This window comes from Lycorma delicatula, chromosome 12 (genome assembly GCF_047948215.1).
Source record: "Lycorma delicatula isolate Av1 chromosome 12, ASM4794821v1, whole genome shotgun sequence".
NCBI lineage: Eukaryota > Metazoa > Arthropoda > Insecta > Hemiptera > Fulgoridae > Lycorma > Lycorma delicatula.
Window position 1 is genome coordinate 71,835,610 of NC_134466.1, and position 19,042 is coordinate 71,854,651.

General features: G+C 32.4%; 1 pseudogene; it reads right to left on the reverse strand.

The window, feature by feature from the left end:
• The window catches only part of LOC142333011 (dynein axonemal heavy chain 10-like), a 113,303-nt pseudogene that overhangs the window by 74,374 nt on the left and 19,887 nt on the right, over positions 1-19,042 (reverse strand).

The following is a 19,042-nucleotide window of genomic DNA, read 5'->3' on the forward strand; positions in this document are numbered from 1 at the left end:
GGCAAAACAGGACAAATAAAATGATTAAATCCCAAAAATTAACTCGGTCAACATATAACAAAAAATGCCTTTCTGCTAAAACAAAACTTAAACATTATAAAACTGTAGTACAGCCAGAAGTCACCTACGGAAGCGAGACACTTTTCAAAATCACTCAGAAAAACCGAATTGAAAAAATTCTGAAAATAGAGAGGAGAATTGTCAGAACGTGTATCGATAAAAAACACAAAAAAGAAGGCCGATGGTGGATCGTGCCAAATGAGGTGGTGTATCGAGAAATAGAGCCTGTTACTGATACTATGCGGAAAAAAAGAATCTCTTTCTTCGGTCATCTCATAAGGACACCGGAAACAAGACCGTCAAGAAATATCATTGAAAAGCTCTGGTTCCAAAAGCTAGAAGTAGGATGGATCAAAGAAATTAGAGAAGATATGAAAGAATTGGGAATTTTCCTGACCGACCTACAGAATAAAACTGGAAAAATTACAAAGCTAAAAGATAAAAGCATTAGATTTAAACAAAAGACAGACAAACGACAAAATACAACGAAGAGGGTGTTTACGGATGAAGAAATACTGGGCAGCTCGGAAGAGTAAAATAACACGCTTTTCTCAGAAAAGATCCAACTAAAATTGACTTAAGTGGTCCCATGTTGGCCGTAAAAGCATAATAATAATAATAATAATAATATATACATGTGTGTGTGTGTGTGTGTGTGTGTGTGTGTGTGTGTGTGTGTGTGTGTGTGTGTGCATGTCAGAATATCGTATTTAGCGTATGTAAGCACTATTCCGGTTTGTATTACTGGATTAGTTCAGGGAAATGTACCGATTGCTAGGCAGGGGGTGGCAATTATCATTATCGAACAAACATTTGTGTACAACAATCCTAAATCCAATTTGGAATGGTAAAATCCTGCTGTGAAGTACTACAAGTGAGAGTAACGTTGACATCGTTCAGCGATATCGGAATAAGTTACTGAGAATTATAACAGAGGCTCCGTGGTTTACAAGAAACTCTAAGATACACGGTTATCTGAGAGTTCGGAGCGTTCGAGAGGAAATAAAACGATTCATTAACAAGCACAAAATGAGACTGAACATCATACGAGCTAAGTCGCAGTTCGAGTAATAGCGACAAAATTCGACATTTAAAACGACTGCATTTATTGGAGTCGTAAGGTTCTTCGAAATTTGGATTAATCTACTACATTAGGTCATTATACTTTGTCAAAATATCTCGTTTTGTTTCGCCGTTTCATTTTGTTTTCATCATTTATTATTTTTTTTATTTCCTTGTACGAAGTAAAGGATCGCGAAAAATTTTCGGTTATCAGATCTCAATAGAAATATGCATTTTGACCATCCGCGAATCCATTTTGACTAGTTTCGGCGTGACGTCTGTGCAAACGTATGTACCCTTTTTTTTTTAAAGAGGTGGAGGACCCCGTTTACGGGCGCCTAAGCAATGTCGGGCTCTCTAACAGGTTCCGCCAGTTATAACAAAGGGCGTATGTATACCTGCGCAGTACCGACTAAACCTCCATCCCTGGCTTCCCCCTTCCTGGGACTGCTTACGTATGTACCTCGCATATCTCAAAAGGCTAGCTATAGGATGTTGAAATTTTTAATTTAGGATTGTTGTAACATCTAGTTGTGCAACGTCCCTTTTGATTGCGATCGACCTAATCAAAAACGTCCAAAAAAGCACAAAATCCCCAAAACCGCAGGTCTCAGTGAAACCTTTTCAGCGATATATCATAAGCGGTACTTATTTTCACCGGTTCCAGAGTTATAGCCAAACAAAATGTTCATCGATGAATTATTGGGATGTTACAAGAGGAAGGCACATCGGTTCGAATCAGACTTCATCTCCTTTTTTTAATTTTGTTTTCTTTCTTTTAATGTAAATATATCGATTTATTAATAATTATTAACTTCTGATTGTAAAAAAACTTTTACGGTAAATAATTATTCAATAATAACAATAAACACAAATATCAGAATTTATTAATGAAATAACATTTTATGTACTTTTCATTTTTTTTTTTAAATGCGTATATGTAAATTTAATAGGTGTACAAGGAAGTCATGAGAGGGTCCACGTCAAATTTTTTTCTCTTTTTTCTGATATTTCTTTGTTCGTTTGTTTTTTTTGTGATTCCTTGTGTAACTGGGGTATACTTCTTGGTATTTCTTTTTTTCCTTTTTACGTTACGGACTTAATTTCTCGGACTAATCGGTGTATTTAACTATTTATCTTTATTATATACTTTAATGAACTATAAAAGATATGTATACATAAGCGTACGTGTATTTTTTACAATTGTATTGTATTGTATTGTATTTACAATTCTTAAAAGGATTCGATGGAGACCTCTCTTTGCACGGCTTTTGTTTATTATAATCAAATTTATTTGCGGTTCAGATTGTAAATAAAAATAACTTGCTTTGAAAGAAAAAATTAAAAAAAAAAGTGTAATTTGATTCGAATGGATTTCTAGTGAACTCCAGCTATTTGACGTTTATAAATGTACACGATACGTGTACATTTATAAAATCTATGCTCCTAAATGGAAATTCCTGTATTCCTAAATCATAATTTATCTTCATTACATTTTATACGTAAAAATTTTAAATATATTTAATTAAAATATATAAATAAAATAATTATCGAGATCGGATCAGGAGTTTCTGATATACGAATAAGATTTTTACAAATATGCAAACAGACGGATATTCTATTTTATAGGGTTATAAAATCGACCGTCTATAATCATACATACGTCTTTATCTTAAAAAATTATTCCAGATATAATCTACTAAAAATGTTGAACGTCTGCAGTTGCAGTATTTTAAAAAATAAATATTATATAGATAAAACGTAACATAAACCCCTCCGCTCGTAAAATAACAGAGATAAAAACTATCGTAAAAATGTACTTGAAACCAACACGTCTTAGAACAAGAGAAAATCAATTATAATAATAAATTTTGTCAGCAAAATTTTGGGTTAGGACTATGCGAGAGAGGAGAGGAAGAGAGAATAAATTTTATATAATATTCGATTAAAAAAGTTAATTGCATTTTCTATTCGGGTTATAATCGAAGATCGATCGGAAATTAAAGAGATATACGACAGTAGAAAAATTATTATTTATTCAATAATGAAATTAAAACTATTTACCGACATAATCCCCGCTAAATGCAGCCATCTTTCCGTGAACTAAGGATTATTCAACTCGGTATCTAACCCGTTCTTATACCGCAATTTTTGACTCGATGGTTATTGCCGAATTTGGTGCTACGTAAAAACTTTTCGAGAGAACCGAACGAAAAAAAAACCTAATGGTGCGAGATCAGGACTGTAAGGTTAATGTGTCAAAAACTTCTGAATCGATTTCTGAATGACGTCCCACGTCTTTGACAACTATTAAGGACTTTATCGCACAGATGAATTACGTTTTTTGTGAAAGAACAGGAACGATTCCTTTCCTTATAACAGAAGGAAATCAACATTTTGCAATAATAACTGTCGATAGTAAGTTGTTCTTTCAAATTAGTGACAATAAATTCAGCCTTTGTAATATCAAAGCAATTTTTTTTCCAAAAGAGCAACGGAATGAAAAAGCGCTTGAATGTCAGTCCTAATGAAAAGTAACATTGTAACTTCCATTATTTTTAAACTGATTAATTTTAATTTCGATTATCTAAAAAGGATAATCACAATTTCATTTTTACTTCCTTGTACGAAGTAAAGGAATCATTATTTACCATCCCCGATCCATTTTGACTAGTTTCGGCGTGACGTCTGTGTCTCGCATAACTCAAAAACGATTAGCCGTAGGATGTTGAAATTTTGGATTTAGGAGTGTCGTACTATCTAGTCGTGCACCTCCCCTTTTGATTATAATCGACCGGACCAAAAATGTCAAAAAAGCCCAAAATTCCATAAAATTGTATTTTGGACTTTTTCTAACTGCAGTAATAAGCCCTCATCGGGAGCTTTTCAGCCTCCCGATGAGGGGACATGTTGTAATTAACAATTTTATATCATACGCGGTACTTATTTTCATCGGTTTCAGAGTTATAGCGAAATAAAATTTTAATTAATGAAATATTTAGATCTTACAAGAGGATGGCACATCGATTAAATTACGACTTGATATGCTTTTTATTATTAACTTTTTTTTTTTAATTTAAATATATCGATTTATTAACAATTATTAACCTCCGATTGTAAAAAAACAACTTTTACAATAATTAATAATCCGATAATAAGAATAAAACAAAAACAAAAAATATGAAAAAAATCAGAAGTTATTAGTGAAATAAAATTTTACGTACTTTTACTTAATTACGGGTTTATGTACTTTTTTAATTTTATGTACTCACCACACACCTACTTGAGCGTCGTACTAATATAAAAATGCTGTTACGGACAAATAATGTGAAAATACGGAAATAATCTGAGGCGATGTGGTGCCTACCCCGATGCAATTATGTAACCGTCAACTTTATTATAGAATTCGAAAATCGTATCTTATTTTCAAATGAAAAAGTGTAAATGAAGTGCGGCATAAAATGCATATACGTAATTTAATAGGCGTCTAAGGAAGGCATGTGGTATCCGTATCAGATTTTTTATAAATAATCTTTGATCTCATTTCGACTTTTTTTTGTCTATTTCAATTAAAAAATACAACAGATTAAAGATGCGATGAATGTAAAACCTGAAGCGTATATTTATTTATATTCACATATACGCGAAAATAAACTCGTATAAAAGTTCCAAAAAGTAAAAGAAATATTTTTACGGCAGTTCTAAAACAGCGAAGAATTTTTATCGAAGATTATTTTAGTACAAGTAAAAGTAAAAGAGAAAGTTAGGTAAAGAAAATTTTCCGATGAAAGGAAACAAGAAACAAGTGTGGAGCATAAAAAGGTAACGGGAAACATAGCTGTTAAAAACAATGAACACAGAAACGATAACCTAATTTGAACTGTGTAAACAAGCCGAGACTGACCGCTGTATTTCATAAGCTTCGTTCTGTCACCACGTAATTTCTCTGCGCTCCCCACCCCTGCAACAAACGTCCGGATAAACAACAAACCTTCAAACGCCACAGCAAAAATAAATTACGAAAACTAGCCCGCCCTCTAAAGTGCACTTCCTAGACTGCATTGTTTCATCTCTCGTAACACAACCAACCGACCAACGACAGCTTAATATTTATGTTTGTGTTCGCGAACACGAACTCGCAAACACACATTTAGTATGGATTTAATTCAAAAATTATAATTAGAGATCACAAAGTAACATATAATTAACAGAGCTGCCATACAGCTCTGAGCTGAGTTACAGCTCAGGCATCACTCCATAATCTGTAATACTTATATGAGTGTTACGCGTTAAAAAAAAAATAATACGCAAACGGGGGTACCGCACAGCGCTACTAGTTTAACCTTGACCAAAGACTGGTGTGGCGGCGATTGGAGAGGGTGACTCGCATATCACATCGCAAAGTAAAATGTAGACAGCGCGTCGGCATGCAGTTCCGTATATGATTGCAGGATGTTTATAACGTTATCCGACATGAATTAAACGAACATTTATAATAGGTTTTTTTTAAGTTAATTTATTTTACTCGCAATTACAACATCCAGAGTACCCGCATATTTTTTTTTTCTTTTCCTCCGGACCAACCGTTATGTATCGCTTCACAGAATGAGATGAAATAGCAATTTTATAGCGTGTGAAAATATCATGCCTGACCGGGATTCGAACTCGCGACCTCTGGATGAAAGGCCGAGACGCTATCACTCGCACCACGCGAGTTAACCGCTCACTATCACGCGCATTTTTTTTAAATTGTTTTTTTTCACGTTATGAATTTTGATAATAATGTAATGTAAGCGTAACCCTAAATCGAACCCAGAAAGTTTTATCCGACAGTACTATCTTCTCGCAATTATTATTTTCATACTGTTTACTATAATAAAATTAATATTAACCCGTAATTTAACAATCTGTTTTATTTTATTCGTTTATTACAATAAATGAAGCTAAATGTATTATAAAAATGACATTAGAGGTTACATATTAATGAAACGTGTAAATAGATTAGATTTTTTTTTACCTCCGGGTCCACAGTTAAGTTATCGCTTCAGAGGATGAGATGAACAATTTGTAGCGCGTGTGAAAATGCCATGCCTGACCGGGTTCGAACCTGGGACCTCCGGATGAAAGGCCGAGACGCTACCACTCGCGCCACGGAGGCCGGAAAATAGATTAGGTTGCATAATATTAACCTAAAATACAGAAACATCTTATATTACAGATATAAATTACAAAATAACTACAAATAAATTGAAAAAAGTAATAATTTAAATTTTTACTGAGGGCGGTAACATATATAATGAAGGGTCGGAAAGAAAAATGATGTATTAATTTAGTAATTAATATTTCTGAAAATCAAACAAATTCATGATGATCTTTTACTCTTTTTTCTATTTTCTTTTAAAAGAATACATTTTTTGTTATATAAGAGAATAAGTGTTTTTGATAAAAAAAAAAACTGAAAAAAATCGGTTAAGATGACACAATGTAACGATATTTTTTTTAATATAATCGATTAAAAAAAATCGTCGATTTCGGAACAGTTACAATGAAAGAAGTTTCTAAAATTCTGTCATATTGGAAACCACATACTGTATTCATTCCATCAAAGTGGATTAATTTTTACCCCCCTATAAATCTCTGATGCGAGAGTAGTCTACCTACATTTGACTAGGGACTAATAGCTCTATCTACGCTATTATCTATTTTATACCTGAATATAAGTTTTAAATATTTAACTTTAACAGTAAAATGACTGCTAACTAAGATGCAATTAGCAACAGTTCCAAAGACTGGACTGCAGGTCTATATGCCATCATTAGGTAGCCTAACGAGGTAGCACAAGAAAAATTAGTTAAAAAATAAAAATTGATTCATTAAATTTTAATCTCCCTCATCTAGAGTTGAAAACGATTTGTTTGTTTACGTCACTTGTATGAAAGGGACAATTCTGTTCATACATTTTGTAAATTAATCATAGTAAACGATATTTTCTCATTAAAGCACAATAATTTTTTTGATTTATTTATAACTGGAAAATAACTGATGTTTTTTTTTTTGTTGCAAACCCCAGAAATACATATATATGACAAATATCAGCACGCAGGAACCGATCAGAATAGATTACGTAATTGTAAATTTCTATGTTTGAGTTTATCGTTCAAAGAACTTTTATTCTGTTAATCCATATATCGATTGCATTCATTGTAATTTTCCTTATATTATATAAGCCTTTTTTAATATTTTATCAAAAATGTATTCATAATCGATCGTTAGAATTGAAGTAATATACTCGTGCTTGTAATGAACCACCGTGACACATAATGTGTTTTTTCATTCCATTCTTTTTATATTCTCTTCTGAAGACGGGTGTAACAGGTGAAAACCTTTCGATATATTTTATCGATAAGAGATTGTAGATTGTTGTTATTATTATATAATTTTTATTTCTTTTTTCAGGGAAAAAGGATGGATATCATCAGATGTGGAAGAAATTTATAAATCATAAAGATTTATTATAATTAAAATTGTAATATTATCGTAATGTATAAGTCGTTTTTACTATATTATAAGCCTGTAATGTGATATGTATCGTAGACATAAATATTGTTAGGCTGTTCTTATCAAGGTTTTGCCACGGTTTCCCTTGATACAATAGGGCAAATGCCGGAACAGTTCGTTTAGTTTTCCGTGGAATTTAATCTTTGATATCATTATTCTCATCTAAAATAATAAAAATAAATATTTATTTATAATTTTATTTTTTGTAGTTTTTTTTTTTTTCATTACCTGCTTAATGCCGAATTAATGTGACCCCATTTAACCACTAAAAGTTGAAATTTAGCTCAAATACTTTTTACTTCCTTTACTTCGTACAAGGAAGTAAAACGGATTAATTTTCTATCGGCTAAATGGCGCTCTGCGGTATTACAGCAACCGTGTCCGTGCTGCATTATACATCGGTTTCAAAACAAGCGGAATGGCAGAGGAGGGCTGATCGCACGGCCACCAAGGAACCTAAATCCCATTAGATTTCTTTTTTGGGACGGCATGTAAAAATCATTATTCGGAAAAAAAATCCGCAACATCAACCATCTACAGAAGAGGGTTGTTGCAGTGCGACGGTAGCATACATTACACTCGACATCCTGACGAGTACGTGGGAAGAGCTGGATTACCGTCTGGACATTTGCAGGGCAACGAAGGGTACATATATCGAAGTACACCAAGAAAAACTTCAGAATCTACCCGTTAAGGATAGACACTAATGCACAGTAAGTAAGTTATACTACCTTAAATATAATGCCGTTTAAATCGTACTTGAAATCAAACAGTTCTTATATAAACACTCTGTATGTATATTTATTTGCGAGTAAAATCATATTTCTATAGTTTGCATAATTTTTCCATACGCAACAGACATCCACACGTGGATCTAACTTACGAAGGATATCTCTAAAGTAAATTTAAAGCGATTCAACGGAACATTTTGGCTGATAGGTTATATATAGTAAATACAATTTGATGCTGTGTTAATAAATTGTACTAAATCGCATTGAGGTTGTGTTTATTTTTTAGTATAATACAATTTTTAACTGATTTTAATTTTTTTTTTCATTTAATTAAATATTTTGTGACGCTCATTGTCATGAATTTATCACGGTCATGTATTTATCATGATTTCCCTTGATCTATCCAGGAAAATCTTGAGCGGTTCTTTTACTTTCCCGTCTAAATAACGCAATAATAGAGCTGTAGTTCTAGAAGGAAAAAGTATCGTAATCTGTCCGATTTGGGCATATGCGATTTTCGCCGGATCTTGACGTTTTCGCATCTACGGAATCCAAAAAACAGGATGGAAATTTTCCGAATGTTAATGTTCGTATGTACGAGTGTGAGAGTTCGTTGTTGGCCTCTAAATCTTCGACCAGATCAACCGGACCGATTTTGACCAAAGACGGTCCAGTTTATTTCTATATATGGGGCGTTGATGCGTTAAATTTTCAACTTAAAAACTCAAGGGGGCGAGGCTGTAGAGCAAGGGCACCCTCAGTATCTCGAGATTTCACCTAATTAAAGTCGTATTTTTTTAAAAAATAAAAATATTTGCGAAATCGCACACCTCCACCCCAATAAATGCTTTAAACTACTGCTATACGAGTATATTGTGGCGTCAAAGGCGAGCGGTAAAATTAAATAATATTTAAAGTGTAAAAAAAATAATTCGGACTGGCCGGGTCTCGAACTCGATCGCCCGGTTAATTTAGTACCTGGTGCGTTAAGCCTCACAAGCTGCAACAATCTTCCGACGATATAAGCGAAATTTGTTCTGTAACTTGTGAAATACATTAGTGCCGATTGTTGCCTCTAGTACCGTCACACCTGCGCGAATTAAATACGGTATGCGCGCGCGCGCGCTTTAGTTAGAATCATTGAATTAAGTAAACGAATAAATATATTTAAATAAAATAATAAATATTTTTAATTAAGTTGTGTGTGTAAGCCGTGCATCAGAATTAGAAATAATGGCTAATTGAAGACTACAGAATAAAAAATTCACAGTCCATTTATTTTATTCTATTTCTATAAAAAATTATATTTTATTTATATATTTTTGTAATTTTTTTTTTTTTTTTTGAGTAAAATCAAAACTAGTAAACGGTCGCATAACTTCCCCAGATTTCCTCTTGACTGATTTTTATTTCAAATACGCCATTGATATTTAGAGTACAATCGCGAAATATTTTTAAATATCGAGTAATAAAATTCGAGTCAGATTTGAACCCCTTTGTCAAATTACGTTTTTACTATAAAAATTATGCAGTATTGAAAGTATATCGAGGAAAAAATCAAATTTCTTAGTAAAACATTTTGTTTCCTAGTCGATCTCCCCTTTATCAAATTATACTGCTTTAGATTATTTAAAATTTAAAAAAAAATATATATAAAGCTGTAATGAGGATTACTTGAAATTACAAAAAAAAACCTCAAGAAGAAAATATGTTTCTTCAATTAAAATTTAGATATGCTTAAATTCAAATAGTTGGCTGGCCAGGTAAAATTAAATAAGTCTTGTCTGGTAAGGTAAAATGTTTTGCCTTAATTCTTGCCAGTTTGGTAAAATTCAGCCAGACTGTAGATCCAAATAAAACGCGATGGTTTTTCTTTTCTTTATGAAATCTGAAGTGAAAAATCGAAAGAAATTGGTTTTTTTAGTTTAACTGTATTTTTAGTAGTTTATGAGAAATCACGGTTAAAAGACAAACGATGTGTTGTACATTTCCCGCATTATATGCTTCCGTTACTGACCCGTTTCAAAAAAAATTTAACATAGGTTGTTTATTTAAAAACCGATTAAATTATTTCATTCTACATAAACAATATTACTGTAACGATAAACTTTTAAATTATACCGATTAGAAAAGTAAAAAAAAAAAACTCAATTTCCTGTATCCTGTTAACCGAGTAAACAAATATAAATAATTTTCATTAACGCCTTTTGAATTGTGAATTATTATATATTTAGTCGCTTAATTTAGTTATCTCGATATTATTTCATCTGTTTTTATATTTATGGACTTTAATCGAACCTAACTTTATTTTTTAATCGATAGTGAAATTTGTCATGCCGACCTGATTAAGGTTTTACCACGGTTTCCCTTGATCCATCCGCACAAATGCCGGGACAGTTCCTTTTTTTTTTATTAATGAAATAGCGTATTTACGCGTTCCCGAGTATTATATACTCTTATATAATATATTATTCTACACTAATCTGAATAAAAAAATTATTTATTAACTTAATTAAACCCCAAAAGAAAAATTTATAGAGGTATCTTTCACTTTCACGTCTCGATTGAAAGTAGATGAATAACTTTAGGCGACAGAACAATCAAATAGTGTAGTGCGGTGGTGTGTAGCTTTTATTTTATATATAGTCAGTTCGATTCACGGTAAGGGTGTGACATTTTTTATCATATGATCAACATCTACATTGATTCACTATAAATGTTGAATATCTCTCTAGAGAGACTAAATTTGAACCGCAGTTCTGCTACGTCAAATATTAGACGTAATAACTTCCTGATAGCCGTACACGATGACCGAATCGGTCGTTGTTACCATCTATCTATACCATATTTATCGTTCATTTATTTTTTTTTTCGATCGACGAATTAATTCACCGCAGAAGCTTACAAAGAAACTTCTAAAGCGGGAACGAGAAAATGGAAATTTGTAGCGTATGAAAAATACAGTGTCTGGCCGGGATTAGAACCCGGTACTCTGAATGAACGGCTGAGACGCTACCGCTCGGCTACGGAAATCGAGTAATTAATTTTATTTTTCGCTTTTAAGTCGGTTCAGCTATTAATTGACTGTTTTGTTATACGTTTACCATAACTAGGCGGCAATTCAGCCCACGACTTTCAGTGTAACAGGGGGAGCAGTTCTTTTTCCGTTGTTACAATCTTCATTCGTTTTATTTATTTAATTTTAAATATTTAGCGATATTTGGTATCAAACTTCTATGCGCGCGCGTGCGATTGTTTTAACGTGTACATTAACGTTTACATTTAAATGTACAACGTGTACATTTTAACGTGTATATTAATAATAAAGTCACCCGATTTGAGGTTTGTCCGAAATGGAACGTTAAATAAACGGTAACTATCAGTTATATTTTATTTATCGTAAATACAGGGTGATTTAGGAGGAAAGGGAAATAATTTGGGAACCGATTCTTGATTTTGAAATAAAGGAAAAAGTTCACGTACAAACATATGTCCGAAAACGCTTCTTTGTAAAGTTACGGCTAGCATAGATTTCGCTCGGATTTCAGTTCCCCGGTGAAATAAGTCATACTGAAATTTTTAAGTCGTTATATAAGGGGTAAAATTGATGTTTTTGACCTGAAAAATAGAATAAAAAAAAAAAAACAGAACTATCATCCCTTATTTTCACGATATCCAGCGTAGAACAGAAAAGTTCAGTAACGAAAAGCACGTTTTTTTAGGTTTGAAGTAGAATAACTTTGTTAAACAAACTTGTAGACCGTTTAATTCTGAAAAAAATCGTTGTAATATACTCTATGGAAAAAAAACTTTAAGGATTTGTAAAAATAAAAACAACAGTTTTCTTTTTTTTAGTAAAATATGTTTAACCTTTGAAAAAATAATTTTAATTTACTTTTTAAAAAAAATACTCACTGCGGTTTATATATTTTTTTAAATTGGAAAATCCCACCCCAAAAATTTCTCCCCGTGACACGTTCTAGTAAGAAAGGGCCTAATTTTTTGTCGATCGTGCCGCATCAAACGTTCACCGAAAATTACGGCTGGAAATTTGATCCGACTGGAGCGTGTGGTTTTCTTCACACCACCGATGTGAATTTCACGTGTTGTTTACGCCGTTACGGATACAAGCAGCTTCGTCCGAAGATAGTACGAACGAGATTTAAAAGTAATTATGTTAACCCGCTGAAAAAACTCTTCCGGCACGGTCACCAAGCTTGAGGTGTTGTATTTTCTGGCCGTGACAAGGATTCAGTCCTTGACCGTGTAATGTCATCCGTATTGTACTTTGTAGAATGTCAAGTAGCGTAGAAATTCTTCCCGAGCTCGTTTTGGAACTAAACTGTACTACTTGAAGAATTTATTTCTTTTCATCGGCTTGTAACGGTTCGCGTTCAGATGAAACACGAGTGCTGCGAAGTGTACTATTCTCATGAAGATTATTAAATTCTACAAATCAGTTTGTTGTTTGCGATCTAAATTTATTACGCTAAAAAGTTGTTTTTAATTTTCATAAATTCATTCGCTGTTTTCTGTTAAATTTTGTTCCGTTTTGTTTTTAATAATAAAATTTGATATTTTTTTTTGTTTTTCGTAACTTCATTTCATCAATTTTCTCAAAATTAAGTTCTCTACATGTTTTCTTAATAGAATTTAAGCATTTTTCAGTCGTTTAACAAAGTTATTGTACTTCAAACCTAAAAAAAACCTGTTTTTCGTCACTGAATTTTTCTGTTTTACGGCGGTTATCGTAAAATCTATGGGAGATACAATATTGGACCTGCTTTATTCGATTTTTCATAAGAACCCGTCAAGTTTACTCCTTTCATGACCCCCTTAAAAATTAAGACGTTTCGGTTAGTCTGATTTGCTTAGTTTTTACACGATAAGGTTTCCGATTTAAGTCGTGAAGAATCTTACAAGATGTGTATTTTACACGATCTTGGTGCGATAATTTACCCTATAGATTTTTTTCGGACCGGCAGATATTCTTTTTTGAATAATGGCCTACGGAGTCCTGACGAAAGGTGGCCTATTTCGTTTTGAGTTTGAAACGGACTCCGTTGTGCGTCGTTTTTTAACCGAATCGTGTACTACTACTATTTATCGGGATACTGACCAATCCAAAGCGTCCTCGATAGCAGCCCTTTCCTCGATGGAATACTGTATTTTAGAATAAACATAATCGTAAAGAACGAAACTATATCGCACTGTAGCTGGAACAGTTTACAACCGACAAAAATAGACTATTAGTAATAGCAGTGTTAAACGCGACGCTAAAATAACTGCAGTTCGAGCTGATTAATTTGATTTTAAGTCGCTCGCCCGGTATTACAATATTGAAAAAGCTGCTTCAGAAGACCTTGTATTTTTCTCAAAAGTCTGTATAAGTGTATATTTATTTATACATATATTCAAATATTAATCCTTTAGGCCTTTTTTTGAAAAAAACGTGCTTAAATTAAAATATGAATTTAAATAGTTCTATGTGAATTTTTGTTTTGTACCGGTAAATGATTCGTGTGATTTAGTAAATTAAAAATTCTGATGTTTCCCCGCATTTACGAACGGTAACATTTGTTAAGAAGTAAACGTCTATAATATTTAATAAAAATTAAAAATTGTAATTATGTAGTAACGAATTTCTTCATTTGCGCGCGCGGGTGTGCGTGCGTGCGAACTCTTGCATTACTGATAAAGACATATACACATATAGTTTTATCAAGCTGTAACATTAGATTTTATTAAATAATAGAAAGCTTCATCAACAACCTCTTGTAAATAAATTTGTACCTTCAAAACTAGATTGTATGTTAGTTAAATCTAGTTTTGAAGGTACAAATTTATTTACTGTAATACATAATTTGTGCTAGATTTAAAAAAATTCAATTATAATAAAAGCGAAGTGTTTAATAAAAAAAAAATTAAATATAAATAAAATAAATGTAATAAGTAAATTACTTATAGTAATAAATGCTTTAATAGAAAAACAATAGTTCGATTGGCAATGATAAAATAAAACAATAATTTATAAAATTGTATGGTTCATACGCTCTCAGAGGTAATTATTTTTTTGTTTTATTTTATTGGGAAGACGCATAGTAAAAACAACTTGTCAGTCTGACTACTGCGACGATGGTTTGGCGAGAGGGGGGAGATGAAACAAATGCAGCAGGTGGCTAACTTCACTCTGATTGGCTACCCTCGGACAGTACTGGTCACGCGATGGTACAACAATTCAAATACAACCGTAAATGTGCGTACATGTGTACGTACGTGTGTGTGTGTGTGTGTGTGTGTGTGTGTTGCTGTCGAATAAAGTCAAAGTTAATATCCCTATTATATTTCTTATATAGACGTTCGATATAATTAAATTAAATCAAGATTTGTTGATCATTTTATATCTATTATTACATTTTATTTAAAATAATAATTTTTTTTTTCAAATTTTTGTTTTATTCCCGAGACATTCATTTATGAATATTTAACGACATTAATTGAGATCGGTGAATAAACGGTAAGCTATTTAGGCGTCGAACCCAGGACATTCCAGTAAATCGGTATATTCTTTATAACGATACAGATGCGAATTATTTTCTTAGCTTCATTCTCGTTACCCGACTTAAAACATAATATATTTAACACGAAATACATCTAATATATCACTCACGAAATACTCTTACAAACATATAACTTGTTTATTTTTTCGATACTGTTTAGCCGCTATTAAGAGATAAATAAACAAATTTATTATTATTAAATTTATTTTGTAAAAATAGACGAGAGTAAATTGGGTTCTAACATTTTTAATCTAATAAATAATTTGAATAACACATACACAGATAAAACAACTGCCAATAATAATTGGCCAATAATATTAAAAAAATAAATACAACTCACCTTAATCAGTAATAAGAAATATCTCAGTAAAAAGATGTAAATTGGATGACGTCAATGTTAACTGGAAGCATTACGTATTCAGTCGGCTATCTACCGATAATTCCCGCCAATAACTAACTACAAAACAAAGCATCTCGGTGAATTTCTTTAGTTAGACTCAATTCTCTATCGCATAAGGGATTTATTTATTAAAGCGCGTCAGACTGTTAAACTTGAACCTTTGTAGTCGGCTGGAGTGAGTAATATTTTACATAACTGTGTTCAACAACGGGCGCTGGCCAGACAGCGCGGGAAGGAACTTGTCGTGATCTTAATACGCATTATTAAAACAAATATTCATAATCTATTTTATATTAAACAATTTATTAATCTAAACTGCCAACAAATTAATATCCGGTTATTTTTTTCTCTTTATTTATGAAATGAATTTTTAGGGTGTAAGATTATTGAGCCTGTCTGGGATTAGGGATTCGAAACCAGAACCTTTTGCAACATATCTTTATTTTCAAACGGTTTTTTTAATACAAGAATCAACAGTGTAATTTATTTATTAATCTATCTTATTGTACGCATTTTTAAATGTAATAATTGTATTTGTTAAACTGGAATATTTGAGTAGACAATGATTCATTAAATACAATGATACGTAGTTTGTTTATTTTGTATAAATAAGGAAAGGAAAAAGACGATTTTCGAGTTTAATATCGCACTCAATAGTCTCTAAGGGGAGGGTGTGTGTGTGTGTGTGTGCGCGCGCGCGTGTATGTGTGTGTTTTAAACGATGGCAGATTGTGTAATGGAAAACTACAGCTGCTTTTTTTCCCAAGAAAATGTGGCTCTCTACATTTTCATATAGCAATGATGGAGGCGCCTTCCTTGTTAAAATATTCCGGAGGTAAACTAGTCCCCCGTTCGGATCTCCGGGTGGGGACTACTAAGGAAGGGGTCACCAGAAAATTAAAAAATAACATTCTACGAGTCGGGGCGTGGAATGTTAGAAGTTTAAAAAAGATTGGTAGGCTACAAAATTAAAAAAAACAAATTGTTAAGGATGTAGGGGGTATACTGAAATGAAACGACTAGCACTAGATAGGGAATCTTGGAGAGCTGCATCAAACCAGTCAAATGACTGAAAACAAAAAAAAAAACATCAGTAACCAACCACTACACAGCCATAATAAAAAAAATAATAATAAATGTATTGTCTGACGATCAGTTCCGTGAATCTGTCGACAACGTTCATTTTGTTGTCCTTGGATGATTGCAAGAAAAAAAAACAGTAATATAAAATTCAACTAACATGTTTTCAAACACTTGCCGAAGGTCACATATTGCTGGAGGACAACTGGCATACACACTACCCAAATTAGTTTATCACGTACAAACTGCTGACACATCATAATTTGTAATATACTGTACGGTTAACACGCGCGCACACCACCATAACATGAGTAACACAAAAGAAATTTATTTATTTATTTTCTGATATCAAGATTTACTCAAAACTACACACCAAGTAGTTTTTTCTTTCCAGAATTTTTATTTTTAAAAACAAATGTTAGTAAGCCTTAAACATTGATATTTTTGTCTAAAGTTTTTAATCGACGAACAAATGTTTTATTTTTTCTAGTATTTCACAAATATATTTTTTTAAATTTTATTATAATTTTTTTTTTCTTTTATATGTAAAATGTTCCACCCGTATCAGCTTCCCCCAATATCTGTTGATGATAACTTAATAATCGATTAAAAGTTGTCAAAAATAGTTGTAATTTAATTATTTTAAATTCCACTTTTTTTGAAGATTTTTTCTTTAATATGATTTTATTCAAAAATAAATTTGATAAAATAAAGAAATAAAGGCGTATTTTTTCAGAACAAAACATTTTCAAATAACAAAACATATGGAAAGAAAAAAAGTTTCTCATAATTTGTAATAACCTATCGTTTTTTTTTTTTTTATTTACAGTCGCATCAACAATTAAAATGCTGATATCCGTGGTGGAGTGGTAGCGATTCAGCCTTTCATCCGGATGTCCTGAGTTCGAATCCCAGTCAGGCATGGCATTTTTTCATATGCTACAAATTTCCATTATCATACGGCGAAATGACTAACACAGTCGATGCCCTTCATCTCAAAAAAAAAAAGAAGTCATTGGCAAGACTGGGGTGTAACAAAAATTGCAAAGGATTGCTAAGTGAACCGGTAAACGTGTAGTCTTAAATAGACTCAGGCCTACCGCGCACCTACCCATCGGGGTTGTCTAGTGGTGAACTCGTCATCGCAAATCAACTGATTTTGAAGTCGAGTTCTAAAGTTCAAATCCTAGTAAAGGCAGGTTACTTTTAAACGGATTTGAATACTATATTCAAATTGGGTATATTCAGTCGGGTTTCAATTAACCAAACACCTCAGAGACGGTCGACCTGAAATAAAGTTACTAGTAAACAAGTTTCTAGTAAATTCAAGTTACTAGTAAACAACACATAATTATATGAACAGCTTATTTATATTAGGTATTAATACCTTTAGTTTATTGTTGCCCCGTGAGACGTAAACAAAGTTTTGTGAAACGAGTTTTTGTTGTGTTACAAAAATGAGAATTGTAAATCTGGTCCTGTACATAGTTTCCCCCGTTCTCTTACGTCTAATCAGACAACAACCGATCAGGTTTTATTAGAATCCCGTTATTTACGAGTATTAATTTTCGTACGGTTTCTAAACTTCCGTTTGTGTAATATATTTACGTTTTAAATATTTAGTAAAACCGGTAATTAAATTCATTTATCCGTCGACCTTACGTCGAATTAGTTATTCGTATAAATAAGCGCTTAAATAATTTATTAAATTCTTACCGTAGTTTACCGTGTAAATAACTTCACAAATCTTTTTCGTTGTAGTTTATCGAATACCGATGAATACTACGTAAAGATAGTACAGATGAATAATTAAATACAGATAAAGCTTTCAGACTTTATATAACAGCAGTAATAATCTTTTCTTAAGCTAAATGATTGTATTCGATTAAAAAAATTATATTATCGATTACCTTGAAAAGTATGAATTAGTCGCCTATTTTTTCAGGTAGTCGTTGAGTTACACGCTCGAGTTCACTCGCATCGGTTGCTGTTCTAGACGGTGTAACTGAAATCTCTTATACGTAAACTTAACTGTCTTCTGTAGTAGGCCTTCATGAGCCTAATCGATCCACCTTTAGCGATAAAGTCTACCAAACTAGTGTACGAACTAAGATTTTTGTTGTCCGGTACAAGTTGAGAACTACAATTCTCGCATCGCAACTCGTCTTGCTGTAAATCCGCAGATATAACGTAGAATGTTATCTTGATAGTAAGAATGTTCGTAATTTTTTTTCAAGAAACGGCCTCAAAATCATCTTCATCACCAAAGTAAAATGTAACGCACGCAATCGTAAAATAACTTTCACAATGTGTGTTTTGTGTGCTTACAGATGAAATGATATTCCGTTCCCGTTCTGTTTTTCTGTACATTTTTATAGTACAGATAATAACCAAGATAAGAAGTTATCTTGCGAGTGTTGTCTTATCATCGTCGATAAATTTATCGGTGAGAAGTGCAAGAGTAATTCCGTAAATGCATTCGGTAAAATTGTTTCGACAGTGTTTAGCTCTGTGAATTGTACGTTTCTCAGATGTACAAATATTCGGGCAGATGTTCAAATTATTTATTACGTAGTTTTTTCTTTTTCGTA